We start from the raw sequence: 9,269 nt of genomic DNA, 5'->3' as shown, positions 1-9,269 counted from the left end.
ATAGCCATGCTCCACAGTTCCTTGGCCTTGAGGATTATATGGAATCCTGTTTTATGACATACTCATTTGCACACAAAAAACGCTGAAAAGCTTGATTCATATATCCAGAACCAGGGTCTTTATAATGGAAGGAGTACCAATTGTAGCAAAACATTTTAAGCAATGACTTAAAGCATGTTTGGTGGCTTCTCCTGCTAAGGGAGTTGCCATGATAAGTCCTGAAAACGTATCAATTGTTAGGTGAACATATTTTAGTTTTCCAAATTATGGGATATGAGTTATGTCCATTTGCCACAAATTATTGGGAGTCAATCCTCTAGGACTGACACCATATTGAGGTACATTAAAATGTTCAGGACAAGAACATAATCTTACAATTTGTCTAGCAGCTTCTCTGGTAATGTTAAACTGCTTTCTTAAGCTCTATTTTGATGATGTAAGGCATGGTATTGTTGAACCAATTCTTCTTGAGTTAATTCAACCAAGCATGTGGCTTTATCTGCTAAATCATTTCCTAAAGTTTGAGGTCCAGGAAGTCCTGAATGAACTCTAATATGCCCTATATAACAAGGCTGCACACTGCTCTGGATGAGGGGACATAAAAGCCCAGGGCAGAAGAGGAGATGAGGGGAGGAGATGAAGGAGGAGGCCACAGCCAGGATATAATGTGGATAGCTGTAATAATAAGTAAAAAAAAAAAAAAAAAATGTTTTTTTAAAGATGTAAAAGCTGTATTTTTAAAGATTGCATTCAGCAACTTGAGCTGAGGCTGGTAATGTTTGCAAAACAAGTCTGTCCCTGCACTATATTCACAGCTTTTCCATTTGAAGAGTCATCTGTGAATACTGCTGGAACTTGGGGTGATGGCTCTTATTTAATTATTTTAGGAAATATAAAAGCATGCTGCGTGACAAATTGAAGTAATTTATCTTTTGGGTAATGATTGTCAATATGTCCTAAATAATGAGCAAAGTCTATGGCCCAACAACCTGCATTTTGAAATAACCAGCCTCCTTGCTGTTTGGTGAAAGGAACTGCAATTAAGGAGGGCTCTCTACCAAAATACTTGCGAGATTCTGTGCGAGCCCTTTGAACTAAACTAGCCACTGCTTCATAATAGGGCATTAGAACTCGCACAGGAGACACAGGCAAGTGCAGCCATAATAGTGGTCCTTCTTACCACAATGCTGCAGTGGGCATGAACAGTAGCCAAAGCGTATGCACCCCAATCTTTTACATATAACCTAGATGTTGGACATGTTGCTTTTCAGCAGCCAATTCTATCTTCTGCAGAGCATCAGGGGCTTCTTCGGTCAGTTCCCTTTTTGACAAAGGATCAGCCTCTCCTAAATTGTCAAAAAGTGGTTTCGGCTCCTCTGCAGTTAATTTCAAATGGGGTCTAAGCCAGTTAGTATCATTTAACAACTTTTGAAAATCATTTAAAGTTTTTAGGTTGTCTTTCCTTAATTGAATGTTCTGAGGCATAATAGACTGAGGGTATCATTTCTGTTCCAATACAAATAGGGTGGTTCTGTCTGTACTTTTTCTGGTGCAACTACTAAACCTTGATCCCTCAAAGCTTGTACGTGTGCAAAAGCACTCAATAAAATTCCTTCATTCTTATGAGCCAACAAAATGTTGTCCAAATAATGACTAATATACACAGAAGAATATGCTTGTCTAGTTTTAAAAACAGCTTGCGCCACAAATTTCTGATATAAGGTTGAACTGTTTGCCACACCTTGAGGTAATACAAGCCAATGATACCTCTTCATAGGTTCTTTAAAATTTACTGGTGGCACGCTAAAAGCAAATCTTTTAGTCTTGAGGAGCAAGAGGAACAGTATAAAGACAATCTTTTAAATGCAGTATAATCTTAGAAGTATCTGCAGGTATAGTAAGAGGGGTAGGCAATCCAGGTTGTAAGGCTCCCAGTAGCTCCATGGTTTCATTTACTTTTCTCAGATCTTGTAAAATCTCCATTTTCCTGCCTTCTTTTTTATAATAAAAATAGGGGAGTTCCAAAGTGAGTCTGATAGAGCAATATGGCCGATATCAAGCTGTTCCTGTACTAACTGCTCGGCGGCTTTTTCAAGGGAAGAGTCCACTGATCCACCACACAGGATCATCCGCTTTCCATGTTATTGGATCTGCATGGGGTACAGGTCGTTCAGTGACCTCCCCTAAACATGACCCAACCCCTTTTCAAAATTTCTTGGGGCAGGTATTAATGGCTGAGCTATGCCTTGCCCAGATTTTTCTAATCCTGAATTTGGTAAATGTCCTTGATGAAGCATCTGATTGGTAACTGCATTACGAGGACTGTAAAGCAACACTCCCATGTTACTCATCACGCCTCTACCCCACAGATTCACAGGAAGGCCAGGAACAATGTATGGTTTAAAGGTTCCCTCACGTCCTTTGTTCAGGGCATTGGCTTTGCCCTGTCCCTTGCAGTTGTGCAACAGAGGGTTGTTTAGGCCACTGCATAGGCCACTGATGGGCAGTTAAGACAGAGACATCAGCTCCCGTATCCAATAACCCTGCACATTTTCTCCCATTAATTTGTAACACTAGTTAAGGCCAATTGGGACTGATAGCTAGTACCCAATAAGTATCAGAGGATCCAAAACCTGCATCTCATCTCCTCTCCTATCCTTCTTACTTGTATTTTTTGTCTGAATTTGGGGAAGCAATATTAATTGGGCTAATCTTTGACCTTGATTTATTACAGAAATTCCATTTGGAGAGTGTGTCATAATTTTTATTTTTTCTTCAAAATCAGCATCAGTTACCCCAGGAGCTACTACAATTCCCTGCATATTAGTACTACTTCTTCCTAGTAATAATCCTACAGGCCCCCTAGGTAATGGAGCATAAACTCCCGTAGGTAAGGCCTGCATCCCCATTTCAGGAGTTAATACTGTGTAGGCTGAGGAACTGAGGTCCAGCCCTGCGCTACCTGCGGTTGCTCTACAGAGGTCCTGAATGGATTTCCTTGCTGAGGGACCATGTTCTGTAGTGCTCCATAATATTGTTGCGGGGCCTGGGCCTGGCCCCCTTTCCAGTTTCCCCATGTTAAAGGGTTTCCTGCAGCATCTCTTTTAGACTTACATTCATTAGCCCAATGCTTTCCTCTTTTACATCTTGGGCATAGACCAGGGTCCTTTTGATTCCTTTTTTTCTTACTAGCATTAGGACATTTTTTTCTTTGATGTCCCATTTGCCCACAACTATAACAACTTCCAGATACTCCATTCTTCGGGCCTTTCTGTTGCTGAAATAATACCTCTTTAATAGCCTTCCCTGGTAGGACAGCAGCTGTAGCCACTCCTTGAGTATAAGACGGCCCGATGTCTGAACATAACCTAATACAGTCAGAAATACCTCCTTTCTTCCTAAAGGGTCTCAAAGCTGCTTGACAGGCACTGTTAGCATTTTCATAGGCCAAATGTTTTTCTAGTAACAATCGAGAATCTGTATCACCTACAAGTCTGCTTGCTGCTTGCATTAATCTTGCTACAAAATCTTGAAATAATTCATCAGGTCCCTGACAGATTTTAGACAAGTCCTGCACCTGTCTACCTGTTTGTGGAAGTTTATTCCAGGCCCTTCGGGCAGCAGCATTTACTTGAGCATAAACGGCCACGTCAAAATCCAATTGCTGTCCTATTTCCTTGTAGATTCCTTCTCCAGCAAGTATGTCATAAGTTATGGGAACTCCCTGAGCTCGATTGAGTTCAGCTGTAACTTGACACAGCTCCTCAAATTCTGACTTCCATAATAAATAATCTCCTCCTGATAAACATGCTCTTGCTAATTGCTTCCAGTCTCCTGGGCAGAGGGCCTCGGTAGACAAGGACTCTAACAGAGCTTGAGTAAAAGGTGCCATAGGACCATATTGAGCATATGCAGCTTTTAATTCTTTTAATTGTTTAAAAGATATAGGAGCATGGACTCTCACCATATTACCCTGTCCATCAGTTTGCTCTAGAACTGGAAAAGGAAAACCATAAAACTCAGTTATATCTTCTCCATTGTGCCTAGCTTGTTGTAAAGAAGCTTGTAAAGGGGATACAGTTGCCTGCACAGTGGACAAAGGAAAAGGCCCACTCATCTTTTGAGCTCTAACAACTGTAGCTGTCTCAGGAGGAGGGTCCAAGCTTGCAGTCAGTGAGGGAGTTGGAGTGAGGGATTGAGCCTCATTTAATTTTCCAATTTTTCTGTTTATTTCCTCCAAGGCCCATTCCAACTTTTTTATTTCTTTTTGCCAAGGCTTAAGTTTTTTAACATTCATAGGCTGAATCGGAGGATATCTCTCAGAATCCTCCAGCTCTGCAATCTCATCAGGATCTAAATCATCCTCAAAGTCTTCTCCTAAAAGGGAGTTATTGTTATCAGGAGAGACATATAACTCTTCAGGAGGAGCCGATGGTTTAGTCTTATTTTGCCCTGAAGCCTGCAGTTTGTCTTTCCTTTGTGTCGTGCCACAGAAACAGACGGTCTCTAATTAAAGACCGCACGAAACCCTGGCGCTAACCCTTGTCCCATCTTTACTCCTGGAATTTTACTCACCACGCCCTTCCTCTTGCTCCCCAGCATCTCAGGTCCCTGGTTTAGGTGCCAAACTTGTTTTCTTAAACCATTTCCCTGTAGCAGATACAGTCCAAGGTCACACAAACAAGTTTAAGGAACTTGGCGAAATCCTGTTTATCTCTGTCTCAAGGTGAATACTCCATAACAGCGCAGCTTAACAAACAAGCAGCTCTACACAGGAGCCATTCTCATTCAGACCACCATTCCTTCAGTTTCTGTCTGAGACTTACTAGCAGTGTGATAAAACCATGACCAAAAGCAAATTGGTGAAGGAAAGGTTTATTTTACTTTTACTTGCAGCTCACAGTCTGTCCCTGAAGGAAGTCAGGGCTGCGTAAATGTTGCTGTTATTTCCTTGGATGAGGGCATGTGATGAGGGCCATAACCCGACTTTACTAATACAGGGCACAGGCTTGTCCCAGAGCATTTTTTATCTAACTGTCCCTAGGCCTGAGGCCTGGAGGCTTCAGCCTCCAGCTCCATCTGCTAACCTCGGCCTAGAATGTTTTCAGCCTCTGAGACTCACTGCTAAAATAAGCTCACCCTTTCTGATTCAAACTGGCTTTTCTTCTCACTGAATGTCTCTACTCTGAACCTTGGGAACTGAACTGCACCAAACTGTACTGTGCTCCCAAACTCTACCATACTGTCTCCATGAGCCCTAACACACACACACACACACACACACACACACACACACACACACACTCTCTCTCTCTCTCTCTCTCTGTTTCTCTCTCCCTGTGCTGCTCCTAAGTAGCTCCTCTTTCCGTCTTGTTGAGAGTTGGAGCACACTATCTCTGATTCATTCTGTCACATATTTCTGATTTGTTACTTTGTCAGTCAATTAGATGCCATTCTTTGGAATTAAAGGTCTGCATGAAGGGCATGTGTGTTCCAGTTGGATCACACAGACCAAGGTCCTTGGATGTGAACCCTTGCCAGCACAGCCATGTTCCTGGATTAAAATTCCTCTTACAGGGCAGGAACCTGGAGCAGGAGCTGATGCAGAGGCCATGGAGGTTGCTGATCAGTGGCTGCTCGGCCTGCTTTCTTACAGAACCCAGGACCAGCAGCCCAGGGATGGCACAGCCCCCAGTGGGCATTGCCTTCCCACATCAATCACTAATTAAGAAAATACCCCAAGGCTCGCCTACCGACCGACTGTACAGAGGAATTTTCTCAGTGAGGTTCCCCTCTCGGATGATTCTAGTTTGTGTCCCGTTGACATAAAACTGCATTACAGCCAAGTATTGAGAGTGGGGCCCTATAACAGGGAGCACAGTAACAGGTACAGACCGCAGCCTGAATCGCATGCTACCACAGGGCCTTTGTAGAAGCCACTCGGTGCGGCGTTAGCCTTAGGCAGCCTGCTTCCTGGTTGCCTAGCAACCTAGGTCTTCATGTGCCCCCCCCCGCCCCCGTGTGTGGCACACCAGATATACAAGGACCAACATGCCCTAACTCTTTTCCGCTTCCCTCCCCCACTACAACTCTTTCCAGTCAGATCTGTTACGCGCACGGCATTTTTAAGTAAATGCTAACTGCCATGGGCATCCAGGCAGAGAGATCACCGCTCTTCCCGGAGATTTGGTCCTGATGGCGAAGAGGGTCAGGAAAGGAGGTAGAGCTGGGAGATCACTGAGCGTGTGTGTGTGTTGGGGGCTGTCTGCGTGCTGTTGGGAGCAACTTGGCGGGAAAGAAGAAGGAGCGGTTACCTGAGGCTGGGAGAAGCGGCTTTGCAGTGGAACGGCTATGGAGTGGGCCAACCTGTGGTCTAGGAGTCACGTGGTGGAAGGAGCGCAGCGGCCCGCCCCCCCACGGCCCATCCGGACCCAGACCTGCACGGTGTGGGGTGGAGCTGGGGCTGGGTCAGGGCTTGTCCGTCCTCACAAAGGCGGGACAGGCAGCCTACAAACCTCAGCACCAGAAACAAATGGAAGGACCAGCATGAAAGCAGGAGGCGGTCTGCCTGACTTTGAACCAACGTCCTTACCAACCCACAAAAGGAAACAGAAAGCAGCCCGGCGCTGGCAGGGTTGCTCGGTTCCGAGGAGCTCCGCCAGGCCCGGCAACCTGGCTTTAGTCCCTGAGACACACGCGACAGAGAGCCGGTCCCAATACTCCGTGCCGCTCCGCACCGCTTACTCGGAAGAGTCTGGGCAGAGGTCAGACGGCGGCCCGGGCGCCACGCCCGCACCCCGCTCCCCCTGCCTTGGGAGGCGCGGTCTCCACGAACTGAGGTTCAGTGTCTTGGCTGAGCCTAGCCGGCCCTGTTGATCGTCTAGTCTTCCTGCAGGCATGCAGGACCGCAGCTGGCAGGAAGTGTGCTGGGATCCGAATTAGGCCTCACGGTTGTGTCGGTTCTTAAAGCCTGCAGCTTCGGCCCGCCCTGCATGCCCCTCAGAGAATAAGCTCTCTGGCCTCCATCCTCACTCAGTGAATCAGAAACGCTTGGGTTGACTTCGGGGTGTGTACAACACCCTGTATTAAGGCGTCCCTGAGGCAGTTCCTCCGGCTTCAAAACTTGTTAACAAGACATTTCCGTTTCTTCCGCTTGGGTCTCTGGGACACCTGTCCTTAATCAGGACCCTGCTGCTGCCAGCAGGGAGTGTGTACAGTGAGGGCCCCATCTCAGGCCTGCCGAGGACACCTGCAGGCAGCTCTGTCGCTGCCCTTGAATCTTTGGGACCTCTAAGCAGAGCTCAGGGTCATGGGCTATTGGAAAACAGTGACTCAGCTGTGGCCCAGTAGAGATGTAGTTACCAGCTGTTCGCTGCCCACCAGAAAACATAGGGTCCACTTGGAACAGGTGTCCAACAGCTTAGCAGTCAGAAACACGTAAATATCGCCAAGTCATGTACAAAACAAAACCTTGTCCAAAACCCCAAACTCAGGCTGGAGATATGTCTCAGGGGTTAACAACAACGCTGGCTGCTCTTCCAGAGGTGCTGAGTTCAATTCCCAGCAACCACATGGTGGCTCCCAACCACCTATGAGATCTGGTGCCTGCACCTGGCCTGCAGGTGTACATGCAGGCAGAATATTGTATACATAACAAATAAATAAATCTTAAAAAAGACCCCAAACTCCATTACTTTCTGGAAATAAAATGGTTATTTCGAAACACACACACAAAACAAAAAAACCCAGTATATATATTGAGGGACAGAATGGTTATTGGCAAGACTCAACTCAGTGGCTTGGATGAACAAGTGGAAAATTTTCAAAGCACAGAGAAAATAATAGGGGGAGAAGGCTGGTTGCCGCTGGTCTGCCAGGCTGCTTTGATATTTAGATCTCAGCGGAAAGACTGCTTTCACTGCGGCCTTCACTGGAGTCACTGATAAATTTCCAAGTGTATCTCCTTTTGTTTGAGACAGCAGGTGGGATGTCTTGTCAAAGTCACACCTTTTGCTTGACTTTCTTATGAATTTACTCGTTGTGAATTTACTCGTTGTGCTGAGGTGCTTTTGCTCAGGCTTAACAGGACTCTGGAATAAAGCAAGGCGTCCAGCTTCCACTAGAGCCTCGGAAAGCTCCCACGTGTTGTGTGTTGGTTTATTAATTTCAATCCTCACTCTCGACTCAAGAACCTTTCAACTCTGCTGGCGGGCTCCAGAAAGAGATAGAAATAATTAGAAAAATAGCAGGCTTTGACTCTAGACCCAATAGTTCTGACACCGAGTTCCTGGCTCCAGAAAAAAGGGAGCAAACGGTGAAAGGCAGCAATAATTACAGATTAGAAAACTGCCCTTCTGATCCAGAGAAAGACTGAGATTATAAACTAGAGGGACACAGAAGATGAAGGAAAGCAGAAGCAGCCAGCCATGGAGGGCTGCTTGTTTCTCAAGCTGCTTCGTTATTTATTGAAAAACATGTTTTCACCCTGGCCTTCACCCCGAGACAGAGAAAAGAGGAAGTTCCTTAAAACAACTTATTTGTGTGACCTTGGACCATATCTGCTCCAGGGAAGTTTTAGAAAACAAGTCTGGCAGGTCCATGAACTTCTTTCTTGCATTGGCTTGACTTAGTTTGCCTATAAGAAAGGAATTGTGGAATAAACTCCACTGCAGTCTTACTGACAGCAGATCCCGTGTGTAGTGTGACTTTGCTTTATTTCAATCCTCACTCTCCACTCAGGAACTGTTCAACATTGCCAGAGGGCTCCAGCACACCTGTAATCTCAGCACTCTGGGAGGCAGAGGCAGGTGGATCTCTGTGAGTTCGAGGCCAGCCTGTTCTACACAGCAAGTCCAGGACAGCCAGGGCTACACAGAGAAACCCAGTCTTGAAAAGAAGAAGAAGGAAAGAAAGAGGGAAAGCAAACAAACAGAAACACGTGGAAGGGAAATGCCCATGTGAGGTCACAGAAAAGTCACAGTCAGGTTTCTAGACAGAGCAAGTTATTGGGGAAATGGATCAGCTTGGCAGAGAACACTGAAGTGGGAAACAGAAAACCAAGATTACCCAGACAGAGAGAAAGAGTTTCACCTGTCAGGGAGAAAGAAAGGGATCCGTGGCCGGAGCTGGTGTAACTGAGTGAGTCCCTGGGTCCACGTGGTAGCAGAAACTGATTCCTCTAAGCTGTTCTCTGACACACACACCCATGACTGTGTGAGCACGCACACACACACACACACACACACACACACACACACACACACACACAC

The sequence above is a fragment of the Psammomys obesus genome, unplaced genomic scaffold (assembly GCF_907164565.1).
Source record: "Psammomys obesus unplaced genomic scaffold, mPsaObe1.curated_primary_1811, whole genome shotgun sequence".
Classification (NCBI taxonomy): Eukaryota; Metazoa; Chordata; class Mammalia; order Rodentia; family Muridae; genus Psammomys; species Psammomys obesus.
This window is presented reverse-complemented; position numbering follows the sequence as displayed.